At 51.9% G+C, this 9,879-nt stretch overlaps 1 non-coding gene across 1 annotated transcript; it reads right to left on the bottom strand.

Annotated features, from left to right (window-relative positions):
* Positions 1-313: 313 nt before the first annotated feature.
* TRNAF-GAA lies at positions 314-386 on the bottom strand. Its single transcript has one exon. It is a non-coding gene; the product is annotated as a tRNA-Phe (tRNA).
* Between the last annotated feature and the right edge of the window lie 9,493 nt (positions 387-9,879).

Genomic DNA, 9,879 nt, shown 5'->3' on the forward strand with positions numbered 1-9,879 from the left:
TGATGGGCGAACCTGGAGAAACTGGCAGCAGCTCTCTGATGGGTCAGCTGGAAGAAGAGAGGACGGGAGCCAGGGATCAGGAAGTCGTCCTTACATCACCTTTGTGACTCTAGCTTGAAGGGGAGCTTCTTTTTCTTCCCATTGCTGAGAAACAGCAAGAGAAGAAAGAAAGGTCCGGTGGGCCAACTGGGTGCAGAAGCCAATGCTGCCTTTTCCTGCAGTGAAGCCCAAAATGAGGGACTTGCACTGAGTAAAGGCAGTGCTGTGCTTCCAGGAAAGAGCCCACTGCTGCAGGAAGAGAGATGAAACAGCCTGCCGAAGCCTGGGATTGAACCAGGGACCTTTAGATCTTCAGTCTAATACTCTCCCAACTGAGCTACTTCAGCACCTGCAGAAGGCCTTTTTGGGCTGCTTCTTCTCACCTTGAAGTTTATTCTCCATAAACCATCTCTCCAGTCAACAATGGCCAATGCAAGACGGACCTCCCTTGCTATTTTAGCCCTTGGAAATGTCATCAACTAGTCTCTGGAACTCTTGAATGCTGTGCTTCAGTTCATGGGGGAAAGGCGAGAGAAGCGACCTTTGAACAAAGGGCCTGGGGTTAACATCCTAACGCTGTCTGTCTCCGACTGTAACACTATTTAATACCGGCCCGCCCTGCGCTGGTGAGTGCTCCATTTCTAGATGTTAGTACATTTCAGTTACTGTCAAAATTAAAAGTTTCTATATGCTTAAAAGAAATGATTTTTTAATTTGCTTGTATATGGCATGAATAAATACAGATTTACACATCCTAGCATGAACATTTATTGTCTTATATGATAGAGAAAATCCTGCATCCAAACTGTGCATCAAAATCATGAAATGAGCTACAAATGCAATAAAAATAAGGTATTCAATGGTTTAACATGGAGTGGGGCTGGGGGGGTTCCGAAGACACGTCTTGCCTGGGATGCCACTTGGTCTAGGGGAGGCCCTGTCAGGGAAAGCAGGAGTTAGTCTCACACGCCTATTTCCAGGCTGTAATCTGTGGGCGCCCTGCTCTGGGGGAGGGATCGCGGCAGCCCAGACTCAGGGCTGGAACAGGCCCCGGATTGAGGGGGTGGTTGCAGGGTTTGCAGCGCTCTGATGTCTCAGACAATGTGTCTCCCCAAAGCCTCAGATCTGTGTCCCCAGAAGGCTCCTGCGCTGCCTCTGCTCCTTTCACAGTCTATAGCAAGGAGCAGCAGCAAGGGTCAGGGATGCACCTTAGGGCACTAGGTGGGGGGCAGAGGCTTCAGGAGGAAACCCTGCCCCCAGAGCAGAGGGGATAGGAGGCTTTTTCTCTCTCCTTAGCCACGGGCTATAGCTCCGAGAGCTCTGTGAAATGCCTCCCCGCCCACAGCCTGGGGAAGGGGAAGGAGTCCCAGGTTCTAGCTCGATTTGGAGGAGGATCACTGGACCCTAGAACCACTCGCTGCCCTTTCCCGGAGAAACCTGTGATGCCCAGAACGGGGCTGAGATAAATGCTGACAGGAGTCAGGAATTGCTCCCCTGGAATAGCAGCAGGACTGGGCAGCTGGAAATCTCCCCAAAGGAGCTGAAGCCTTGGTGGGTCAGACATAGATGCCCCAGGTACTGCATGGGGGGCTTAGGTTTGTTTCTGGACAAGAGCAGTGAGAGTTTTATTGCCTCAACATTTCAGTAGAAAAATTCTGACCCAAAGTGTGTGTGGTGGGGAGGTCGATAGCGGTTTCTTTGGGTTTGATTTAGTTTGTTTTCTCATTCTCATTGTAAAAGCCTTTGATGATTTTGATGGGAACAATGTTTGTGGAAGGCCAAGGACAAGTAAGAAAAGTTAAAAATCTGCGTTGGAGTGAGGGGGTCTGTGTGGGCCAGGGCAGGGGTGGAGATTTTCATGGGGAGGGGGTTAGGGGATAAATGAGAGGCTTTTGCGGGAACACAGGGGGATGTTTTGCAGTTTAACCTCCCCACTTCCCTGTGCTGCTGCCCAGCTCCGACCCCACTGACACCCCTGTGACGAACTGGGAATTTTCTGGATGTTTTGTTTGCATCTTGTGTGTACCTCAGTTTCCCCTATTTGTTGCACGATTATCTAGGTTAAAGGTCCATAATGTGGGGTGCACCCTGCCAGGGGGAATGGAGTAACATTCAGGGGGATGCAACTGGGCCCGGGCCAGCCCCCATACGGGGTGGGGAAGAGGAGCCACCCAGCTCCACTCTTGGCTCCAGCCCCAGCTCTGGCCCCTGCCTCAGCCCCCTTACCCCTGCCTGTGTCCCTTCCCCCTTAGCTGCGGCCCCACTCCCAGCCACGACTCGGGGGGAGCATGGACGGGGTGGGGGGCATGACCCTGAAGTGTTTTGGGACCACGGATCTCGGTGGTGGGACAAGGGGGTTAAATCTTGTCAGAGACCCCCAAAGGGCAGGTGTGGCTGCTGTCGAGCTGCCTGGGCCCAGACAATGGCCACAAATTCTGTCTCCTAGCAACCGATGGCCGGGGCGCACCTGCTGCAAGAGGCCAGCTGGCCGGGAGGAGTCGGAGAACAAAGAACGAGCTGGAGGCCAGGTGAGCAGGTTGCCAGGGAAACAGGACAGACGAGGGGCAAAGGGCCTGGCTGAGTCGGGCTGTTGGGAGCAAGGAGTCTGCTGGGTTGGGGACTCGAGGGGAGAGCCCAGGCTCTGAGTTCGGGGTCTCCCCAAGATGGACGTTGCTGAATCTTCCTGCTTCCTGTGCGAACACAGAACGTTCCCAGGCTGGATTCCAGACCCCTAACGAACCTTCTGTTGTACAACGCTGGCTGAGAGTCACTGGGGACTGTGGAAGTTGGGGGTGCAGGACTCCCCTTCGGGGGGGTTAGGCTTTCCGAGGTGTCCGATTCAGGTGGACTCACTGCAGGAAGCTCCTGGTGTGGAACAGGGGGGCTGAAAGGTCCAAGGTCAGTCCCAGGAGGTGCTGAAGCCAGGGAGGGTTCCCTCAGTGAAAGCGTCCCCTGGGGGGGTCACACTGAGGAGGCTCCTGCCTGGGTTTGACTCAGAGCTGTTCCAGAGCACGGAGCCTGTGTGCCCGTCACAGCCCCCCAGCATGTGACCTACAGGCTCCACTCTGGCAAAGCTCCCTGTAAATCAGAGACAAACTCCCCCCTTCTCCCAGTTACTCTCCCCTGCAGAGAACCCAGAGCAGCTCCTGCCAGCCACAGCTGGCCAAGGAGCTGCCCGAGATGCTCCCCTGGGTCCCTGTGCAGGGGAAGTGTCAGTTCTGACCTCACGAGTACAGTGGTGACTCTCCCTGCCTGTCACGGGGGCGGGGGGGGGAACGAGGGCTTGATTCCCTGAGGAGAAAGCTGGGATTGTGACACCCGTGTATGTCTGCAGCGCAATTAAACCCCACAGCTGGCCCAGGCCGGCTGACTCGGGCTTGCCAGGCTCGGGATCCAAGGGCTGGAGCCCGACCACTGGGACCCTCCCCCCTCGCTAGGTTCAGTGGCCGATATACTGAAGATGAGTTTGTAAGTGGGGAATGTGGACTGGGTGCTGCCACTGGACAGACACTTCCCAGCAGGAGCCCCACCCAGTGAATGTGATCTACTCTAAAAACATGGGATGAAGGAAAGTCAGCCTGGGGCTCTGGATTTATCATCTCACAATGACTCGATTCAACTTGCTCAGCTTAGAAAGAAAGTTGGGTTTTTTTATTGTGAGCCTGAAAATTGCCTCCGGTGTGAAAGTCAGAGCGGGATTATTTCACGCTCACGCACCCTTATCACTATTGAAGGAGTAAAGGAACGTGCAAACCAATGAAGCCTTAACATGTCATTTGCATCCTCAAGCCTGTCCCTGTGGCAGGATCTCAAGGACAGAGAGAAATGGTACCCGGTGTCAGGAGGAGAGAGGAAAGCACTTCCCCTCGTGTATTTCCCCAGGCTGTTGTGCAAGGCAGCAGAGGCACTTTACGGCATTTTCTGTCACTGATTTTTTTCATGTTGGTGTGGGAGGAAAGACTTAGACCTGCCCACTTTGTGACCCTGTGAATATGAAGTGACCAGATGATGAGTTAACAATGATGCTGTTGCACAGGATTTGATTGGAATTAGAAAACAAAAAGCCCTTTAAGTGGAACTCTTGGGTGAATAGAATGAGCTGATTTATAGTCAACTTTGAAAGGCAATAGACTGTTACATTGGGCAGAACAGCCTGGTTTGGTTGGTTGGTTTGTTTCTTTGATTGGTTGGTTGTTTTCCCTGATAAATTGCAGAGTGTTCAGAGAAGAGCCACAGGAATGATTAAAGGCTTGAGCAGGGAGAGGAGTTTAAAAACAAACCGAACCTTCCCTGCTCCTGCCGGCTGTGACTGCTGAGGACATTTTCCTTCTCTACTCCAGGGTCTCTCTTCTGCCAGATTCTCAGCAAGTCAGGCCCCCTGCAGACTATGGCAGAGCAGTTTGGTAATAGGCTGCAGGACTCACAATGTAAGAGTGCAGCTGCTGTAGCACCTTGACCAACCATGGGCTAAATCCTGCAGCCCTGGCAGCCCAGGATAACCTCCCACTGGTGGTGATGGGAATTTAGCCTTTGTAACGATCTGCTGGTACCTGAGGTCTCAGATGTGAATTAAACTGGGGGCAGACACAGCTCTGTCCAAACAAGTGAAGGATGTAAGTGAAAGAGCAAAGCTGGCCCTGGGGATCTGCTGCAGTCCCATAACCACAGCTGGGAGGGAACAGAGGGAAAACACCTGGAGCAGCACCGAGAAAAGGAAGTTTGTCAGTGAGATCAGTAGCAATAAATGTGAACTGAAGGAGTGCTTTCTCCTCTGTGCTGACAGGTTTGAATTGTGTTACTTTACTGTGAGATAAGGCTTTACAATATCCTGCTCTAATTTCAGGATGGGTCTGTAACCATAATTAGTCTCTGTTGAAGTGGGACTTTCAAAATTCCCAAGGAATTTAAGGGGTGGGGTTCATAGTTGGTCACCTGAGGGTGTGCAGTGGAGTTCAAACCAAAGACCAGAGAGGCGAGAACAGGGATTGTGGGAGACCTCCCGGAGGCCAATCACAGCACTGTAATCGACCAGGGTGTCTACACTGGCACCACGGGGCTGTAGTCCCGGTGCAGAAAGCTGTACGTCTCTGATTTACCGTTTTTACAGAGGGTGAAATGACAATTTTTCCTATCCCTGCCCTGTTCCTGCTCTTTGTTATAGTTCAATATATTTTAAGTGAGAAAAATGGTAGTAAAAATATCTGCTCTGCAGCACAACCTGAACCAACATCAGAGCAACTGGGAATGAAAATTTATTTCCAAAAGGGGAACTCGAAGACTAACAATGGCTTTGAAATGGAGGAACAGTATAACCGTGATACTCAGGGTTTGTTTAGACTAGGAAAAGTGATTGAATTTAGGTCAGTTGAAGGGGAAAGCTAATGCCAACCACTTCACCTGGGCTGCATCTGTTCTACAACTATAATTGTCTTTTTACATCAAGATCACTAACTTGAGCAGCCGACGCCATGTACAGCCCTAGTGGATGTAAGGCACAGATACTTTTTGCCTCAGTGTAGCTAGTTGGGATCTCCAGGAGCTGATGAAAATTCCTGGCTCAAAAGGAAAAGAGATGATAGAAAAGATCACAGGACTGACCCCAAAGAAGGGTGAGCTGCAAAAGGCAGAAGCAGGTAACTCATCTGGTGGAGCTGAGAGACCACAGTGAAGATGGTGCAAAAATCACAATGTCGGAATTAGGAAATGTGATTTTTTTTTTTTAATTTTGCCCAGCCCTAGTCAAGGGATTTATTACAGTTCTCTCTCATGTGGATTTTCTGATGTCTAATAAGGGTTGAGCTCTGATTGAAGCTTTTCCCACATTCTGGGCATGTGTAGGGCGTCTCCATTGTGTGGATTCTCTGATGTCTGATAAGGGTAGAGCTCTGCCTGAAGCTTTTCCTGCACTCAGCGCACGTGTAGAGCGTCTCCCCTGTGTGGATTCTCTGATGTGTAATAAGGGTTGAGCGCTGACTGAAGCTTTTCCCGCACTCAGCGCACGTGTAGAGCGTCTCCCCTGTGTGGATTCTCTGATGTGTAATAAGGGTTGAGTTCTGATTGAAGCTTTTCCCGCACTCAGAGCACGTGTAGGGCGTCTCCCCTGTGTGGATTCTCTGATGTCTGATAAGGTGAGAGCTCTGATTGAAGCTTTTCCCGCACTCAGAGCACGTGTAAGGCGTCTCCCCAGTGTGGATTCTCTGATGTCTGATAAGGTGACAGCTCCGATTGAAGCTTTTCCCGCACTCATGGCACATGTAGTGTGTCTCTTCCAAGTTGCTTCTGTCACTTGTTATAAGGTCTGAGTGGCTACTAAAGTTTTCCTCTGGCCTCTGCTGAGTCTCACAGGCTTTTGTTTTGTCTGCGAGTGCACAACTCCCAGAAACATTCCCTTTGGATCTTCCTGATAAAGAAGATAGTTCTCCTTCCTCAGCATCTTGTTGATGCGGTTTCTCCTCCTCATTCTGACTCATCATCCCATCACCTGATGGGAGACAGAGAGAATCCAGACACAGGTCACTCCCTTTGCCGGAAAGAAAGAAAATCTCAGAGAGAGGCAGGGGCGGCTCTAGGAATTCCGCCGCCCCAAGCAGGGCGGTGTGCAGCGTGGGTCGCACTGCCAGTCGCCGGTCCCGCTGCTCCGGGGCACCTCTTGCAGACGTGCCTGCGGATGATCCGCTGGTCCCACAGCTCGGGTGGACCATCCGCAGGCGTGCCTGCAGGAGGTCCACCCGAGCCGCGGGACCAGCGCATCCGCCACAGTCATGCCTGCGGGCAGGGGGGTCAACCGGAGCCGCGGGGCCAGCGAACCCACCGCAGTCATCCTACGGGAGGTCCGCTGGTCCCGCGGCTCCGGTGGACCTCCCACAGGCATGACTGCAGAAGGTCCGCCGGAGCTGCCTGCTGCCCTGCTGGAAAAATGCCGGCCCACGCATGCACTTGGCGCGCTGGGCTCTGGAGCCGGCCCTGGAGAGAGGAATGGTAAAAGGGATGAACAATCCAAAATAAGTGTGGGAGAGATCAAACCTATCAGGTGCTGATTTTCCCCAAACCCTTCCACAGAGGAGAGAGGAAGGGATCAGTTTTGGTCTGCATCTCACGAGAACACTCGGGGGAAAGCGAGATTGGGGAGGGACGTGCTGCTAGTTGTCAGTCAGAATAGGAGGGAAGCCATGAGTGACATCTGCCATAATGATTCCACATCTGCAGGGAACAATCCTGAACTTGGAGAGCTCACAGGGTCTTTGTAGGGCATCCCAAATGTTTCCTGCGTTCCCGCACAGTTTTTGAGTTGGTTTAACCAATTCCTCACCTGTGAAAGCTGCTCTTGGAGGCACTTCTTTCTCAGAGCCCTGGAGGTCTGGGACCCACGGCTCTTCCCCTCGTTCCAGCTGCGAGATCATATCAGGTTTGGAATTTGGAAACCCTACTGCAGGTAAAGAAAACGAGGGAGGTCAGTGGAATTTGTGGGATACTTGGGACAAAGAATATTCCATGGTTTTAACCCCCAGCTCATTTTTAAGCAGTAACATCCCAAGGCCAGCTTCCTTGGCTCAAAGTGGCAGGAGAGTTATTATGATTATAAATCATATTAATTACCTTAGTGCCTAAGGACCAACTAACAGTGGGTCCCCATTGTGCTCGGCAAAGTACAAATAGAGAATAGTAGATGGGCCATGCCCTGAAGAATTTACAATCTGAATAGACAAGACAGACACAGAATGGGGGAAGGGGTAGAACCCACTGTTAGAATAGAGATATTCAGGCCTGCCTGTAAAGCTTATACTTTAAGAACTTAGGGGTATTTTTATCACTTAGCTACTTACAGGAGTATGAAAACAAAGAAACAAAATCACTGTCTGTATTTGTAAGGGCCTTCTCTTACTGTGACAGTCTGAGGCCTTGTTCTTAGGCTAAGGCCTTTGGTTAAGCAGCAGGGGCAGCCATAAGCTGGGAAGCGAAGGGTCACATCCTCACATCCCAAACCAGTCACACTGAAAAAGACGGTTACTCACCGTTTTAAATGTTGTTCTTTGAGATGTGTTGCTCATATCCATTCCAGTCGCGCCGTGTGCACGCTCGTCGGAAGTTTTTTACCCTAGCAACACTTGGTGGGTCAGCTGGGCGCTGCTATAGCGCCGGATATATACCCCGCCGACCCATCCACTCCTCAGTTCCTTCTTGCCGGCTACTCCGACAGTGGGGAAGGAGGGCGGGTGTGGAATGGATATGAGCAACACATATCGAAGAACAACAGTTACAACCGTGAGTAACCGTCTTTTCTTCTTCGAGTGCTTGCTCGTATCCATTCCAGTTAGGTGATTCCGAAGCCTTACCTAGGCGGTGGGGTCGGAGTGAGATGTTGCAGAATGCAAAACTGCTGAGCCAAAGGCTGCACCGTCTCTGGATTGTTGGACCAATGTGTAGTGTGAGGCAAAGGTGTGAATCAATGACCAGGTAGCCTCCCTACATATTTCCTGGATGGGGACATGAGCCAGGAAGGCGGTAGAAGAGGCATGCGCCCTGTGTAGAATGGGCGGTGAGATGTCCAGCGGGAACGTGAGCCAGTTCGTAGCACATTCGTATGCAGGATGTTATCCAAGATGAGATCCGTTGGGAAGAGACCGGCATGCCCTTCATGCGGTCTGCCACCGCTACAAAGAGCTGAGGTGAACGCCGGAAGGGTTTTGTTCGCTCCATATAAAAGGCGAGAGCCCTACAGACATCCAAAGTATGTAGCTGTTGTTCCCGGCGCGATGAGTGCGGCTTCGGGAAAAAAACTGGGAGGAAGATGTCTTGATTGACATGAAAAGCAGACACCACCTAAGGGAGGAAAGAGGGGTGTGGCCGCAGGTGTACCGTGTCCTTATGGAAGACCGTATAAGGGAGATCAGCCGTCAATGCATGAAGCTCCGAAATTCGCCTCGCCGAGGTGATAGCGATGAGGAAAGCCGTCTTCCATGAAAGGTAGAGCAGGGAACAGGTGGCCATAGGCTCGGAGGGGGCTCCCATAAGCTTGGTCAACACCAGGTTTAGATCCCAGGTGGGGGCTGGGCGACAGACTTGGGGGTACAACCGTTCCAGTCCCTTAAGGAACCTGGAAACCATGGGGTGAGAGAAAATTGAACGGCCCCTTTCACCTGGGTGGAAGGCGGAAATAGCTGCCAGATGAACCTTTATAGAAGAGACTGCTAGGCCCTGCTCTTTGAGGGACCAGAGGTAATCCAGGATAGTAGGGATGGATACCTGTCCTGGGACCAAGTTATTCTGATCGCACCGGAATCAGAAACGCTTCCACTTAGCGAGATAAGTCGTCCTAGTGGAAGGCTTCCTACTTTCCAAGAGGACCTGTTGTACCGAAGCAGAGCAGCAGAGCTCGGATTGGTTCCACCATGCAGGAGCCATGCAGTGAGATGAACGGACTGCAGGTTTGGGTGGTGAAGTCTGCCGAAGTCCTGCATTATGAGATCCGGCCACAGTGGCAGGGGAATCGGATCCGCCACTGAGAGGTCGAACAACAGGGTGTACCAATGCTGCCTCGGCCATGCTGAAGTGCTGAGGATCAAGTTGGCTCTGTCCCTGCGGAGTTTGAGCAGGACTCTGTGAACGAAGGGAAACAGCGGGAAGACATAACATAGGTGCCTTGTCCACGGGAGGAGGAACGCGTCTGAGAGGGAGCCCGGGGAGCATCCTTGGAAGGAGCAGAACACCTGGCATTTCCTGTTCTCTCGGGAGGCAAAGAGGTCTATGCGGGGAAAGCCCCACCTCCGGAAGACGGAATAGATGACGTCGGGATGGATTGACCACTCGTGAGACAGGAAGGACCTGCTGAGGTGATCTGCC

The sequence above is a fragment of the Mauremys mutica genome, chromosome 6, assembly GCF_020497125.1.
Source record: "Mauremys mutica isolate MM-2020 ecotype Southern chromosome 6, ASM2049712v1, whole genome shotgun sequence".
Classification (NCBI taxonomy): domain Eukaryota; kingdom Metazoa; phylum Chordata; order Testudines; family Geoemydidae; genus Mauremys; species Mauremys mutica.